Source organism: Tachyglossus aculeatus, chromosome 2, assembly GCF_015852505.1.
Source record: "Tachyglossus aculeatus isolate mTacAcu1 chromosome 2, mTacAcu1.pri, whole genome shotgun sequence".
Classification (NCBI taxonomy): Eukaryota; Metazoa; Chordata; class Mammalia; order Monotremata; family Tachyglossidae; genus Tachyglossus; species Tachyglossus aculeatus.
In genome coordinates, this window is record NC_052067.1 from 162,941,306 (window position 1) to 162,945,520 (window position 4,215).

A 4,215-nucleotide genomic window follows, 5' to 3' on the forward strand; every position below is an offset into this window, starting at 1 on the left:
AGTTTTGTTTTGTTTTTTGTGACCTTGTGCGTGAGAATGCTTGGTAAGGGACGCTTGATACGATAAGATGGTGAACTCTGAAAATGAGGATATGGTGGAAAAGAATCATTGGTCAGTGAGTAGAATTTATGAATGCAGAGTGCTTGATGTAATGTGTTGTGATTTTGTTTTTAATCATATTAAGCACTTACTGTGTCCGGCACTGCACTAAGCACAGAGGTAGATACAAGTTATTAATAATAATAATTGTGATATCTGTAAAGTGCTTACTATGTGTCAGACCTCCTCTCAGTATCGCACCTGGAGAGTTTCCAGTACTCTACCAGTCTCGGCTATGGGAGGGAGAGTGGAGCAGAGGCAAACCCATTCCATTTGTAGCTTAGGCAGTGGCTAGCCAATGGAAGGCCAACTGCTACAAGTCAAAACTCACCTGTGCTGGGCAGAAGCGGCATTGGAAAGAGGCGAGGGAGGAGACTGAAATTTACTGCAAGGAAGAAGGCAATGGTAAACCATTTCCAGATATTTACCAAGAAAAGTCTATGGCCACATTACCAGAATAATTGCAGGTGGAGGTGTGGCACTATGGGGAAGATGTGTCCATATAATCGCTGTGGGTTGGAAATGACAAGACAAGGTGTGGTGGTCATTGTACTGAGCTTTGGGGTGGATATAAACAAATCTGGTTGGACACAGTCCCTGACCCACAGGGGGCTCACAGTCTCAATTCCCATTGTATGGATGAGGTAACTGAGGCCTAGAGAAGTGAAGTGACTTGCCCAAGGTCATACAGTAGGCAAGTGACTGAGCTGGCATTAGAACCCAGGTTCTTCTGACTCACAGGCCCATGCTTTATCCACTAGGCCATGCTGTTTCCCATGATAATAGTAATATATTGAGTACCCACTGAGGCCACTCAGTCAGCCAATCATATTTATTGAGCACTTACTGTGTAGAACCTTGTACTAAGCACTGGGGAGTGTATGCTATAACAATGTAACAGACACATTCCCTACCTACAACAAGCTTACAGTCTAGAGGGATGACAGTTCAAGCTCTTGGGGAAAGTATAATAGAAGCAGAAGACAACTTCACTGTCCACAAGAAGCTTACACTCTAATGGAAGAAGCAGATGTAAAATTATTTGTCTTGTCTTATGCTGTCAAGTCATCTCTGACCCATAGCGACATCATGGAAAGATCTCTCCCAGAACGCCCCACCTCCATCTGCAATCGTTTTGGCAGTGGATCCATAGAGTTTACTTGGTAAAAATCTGAAACTGGTTTACCATTGCCTGCTTCCACACAGTAAACTCGAGTCTCCGCTCTCGACTCTCTCCCATGCCGCTGCTGCCCAGCATGGGTGAGTTTTGACTTGTACCAGATTGCCTTTCACTCACTAGCCACTGCCCAAGCTAGAAAGGGGTAGGCTTCTGCTTGACTCTCCCTCCCGTAGTCAAGATTGGTAGAGTACTGTAAACTCTCCAGGTGAGACCCTGAGAGGGAAAAATTATTTACAAATAATGAAATCAGAATAAATAATTGAAGGTACAATTTAACATGGACAGAGATATATGGGCATACACAGAAGCCGAGAATGGATAATAAATACGCAACTGCTGGATGTGGCTAAATTAATAAAACTCGTGGTGTTGGGAATTAGCCCGGAAAGGTTTTTTACGGGAGGTGGAATTGTACGAAGACTTTAAAGGTGAGGAGAACTAAGATCAGGCAGATTTGGGATGAGGAGTGTGTTGCAGTAGAAACAGAAATGCCCTCTGCTTACAGTGCACTGTGCTAAGCGGTTGGGAAGTTCCAAAGAAATGGCACGTTCACTGATCACAGGGACTTTACACTCAAATGGGGAAGACAGGCATAAAAACATTTGCAGAATGACCAAAATACAGATACAGTCGTCTATATAACATATTCATCTGTAAAATGGAGATTTAACTTAACTCCCTCCTACTTAGTCTGTGAGCCCCATGTGGGACAGAGACTTGTCCAACCTGATGACCTGTATCTATCCCAGCGCTTAACAAATACCAAAAATAAATAAATGTATATACATAAGTGATGAGGATGATTAGAAGTATGTAAGTGCTAGAAATGGCTGGTGGGAGCAAGGAATATGTCTACTAACTCTGTTGTACTGTACTCACCCAAGCACTTCATATAGTGTTCTGCACATTGACTGCTTGGGAGAGTACTATATAATACAGTTGGCAGGAATATAGGGAAAGCTGTGGTCTGTTGGATTTTCAGGGGAGGGGGAGAGTTCCAAGCCAAGGGCTCAGAGGGGGGCAACTGAGAGCAGGCATGTGGTATTTAAATGTGATGTTTGTTAAGCATGTACTATGTGCCAGGCACTGTTCTAAGCACTGGGATAGTTACAAGCTTATCAGGTTGGACTCAGTCTCTGTCTCACAGGGGACTCACAGTCTTAATCCTCATTTGACAGATGAGGGAACTGAGGCACAGAGAATCGAAGTGATTAGCCCAAGGTCACACCAGCAGATAAGTAGCAGAGCCGGGATTAGAACCTAGATCCTCTGACTCACAGGCCCGAGCTCTATCCACTATGCCGTGCTGCTACCCTAACCATTCTCTCTATTTTTCCTTGGGCTCCAACCCATCACCCACCCTCCATTCTTTCCATTTTTCCTTGAGCTCCAACCCATCACCCATCTCCATTCTCTCCAGTTTTCCTTGAATTCCAACCCATCATCCATCCTTCATTCTTTACATTTCTCCTTGGGCTCCAACCCATCACCAATCCTTTATAGGAAAGAGTCTGTCTCTGAGAAGCTGTCACTCACTTCTAGAAGAGAAGGCTGAGGGTATTTGAAAGTGGTCAGAGGAAGAGGTGATTGTGCAAAATCTGCTATAATGGCAGCAACAAGCTGGTCTCTGGACTGGAAGCTCATTGTGGGCAAAGATAGCATTTGCCAATATTCTCCCAAGCATTTAGTACAGTGCTCTGCACATAATAAGAGCTCAATAAATGCCATTGATGATGATGATGTTGATTCCAAAGAACCATGGATCAGGATATCTACTGGAACACTTTGCTACCCACCAAAATTTGCTTGTTATCTTCACCTCTGCCTGATAAGGTGCTTCTTTAGCAAGATCCTGGGGAGGCAGCATGGCCTAGTGGAAAGATCATGGGCCTGGAAATCAGAGGGCCTGTGTTCTGATCTCATCTCTGCCACTTACCTGCTGTGTGAACTTAGGCAAGTCACTTAAATTCCCTGTTGTGTTTTTTTTTAAATGGTATTTGTTAAGCACTTACTATATCCCAGATCCTGTACTAAGCACTGTGGTAGATCAGCTAGTCAGGTTGGGTACAGTTCTTGACCCATCTGGGGTTCACACTCTTAATCCCATTTTACAGATGATATACTTGAGGCACAGAGAAGTGAAGTGATTTGCCCAAGATCACACAGCGGGAGATCCTTGTGACTGTCAGGTCCATGCCCTATCCACTCGGCAACACTACTTTTCAGTGTCTCAGTTTCTTCATCTGTAAAATGAGGATTCAATACTGTTCTTACAATTTAGACTGTGAGCCCCATGTGGCATTGGATTATTTTTTATCTATCCCAGTACTTAGTATAGTACTTGGCACAGAGTAAGCACTTAACGAATACCAAAAGCACATGGGAAAAGCTTCTCTGTGCTCTTCTAGTAAGGCTCTTCATAATATAGTTGTAATATTTAAGTGCTTACTATGTGCCAGGCACTATATTAAGTGCTGGGGTAGATGCAAGGTAATCAGGTTAGACGCAGCCATTGTTGCACATAAGGCTCACAATCTTAATCCCCATTTTACAGATGAGGTAACTGAGGCACAGTGGAAGTGAAGTGACTTGCCCCAGTTCACACAGCAGACAAGCAGCAGAGCTGCATTTGGACCCACATCTTTCTGACTCCCAAGCCCATGCTCTATCCACTAGGCCATGCTGCATCTCTTACTAAATGTAAAGCATAGGGGAAGATACAGGATAATATTATTAATGGTATTTAAGCACTTACTATGTGCCAAGCACTGTTCTAAGCCCTGGGGTAGTCAGGTTGGACACAGCCCCTGTCCCACATAGGGCTCACAGTCTTAATCTGGTTTTACAGATGACGGAACCGAGGCCCAGAGAAGTGAAGTGACTTACCCAAGGTCACACAGCAGGCATGTGCCAGAGCCTGGATTAGAACCTGTGAC

General features: G+C 44.2%; 1 non-coding gene across 1 annotated transcript; it reads left to right on the forward strand.

The window, feature by feature from the left end:
- The first annotated feature begins 282 nt into the window (after positions 1-282).
- Positions 283-420, forward strand: LOC119924410. Its single transcript, XR_005449129.1, has one exon. It is a non-coding gene; the product is annotated as a small nucleolar RNA SNORA7 (small nucleolar RNA).
- The last annotated feature ends 3,795 nt before the right edge of the window (positions 421-4,215 follow it).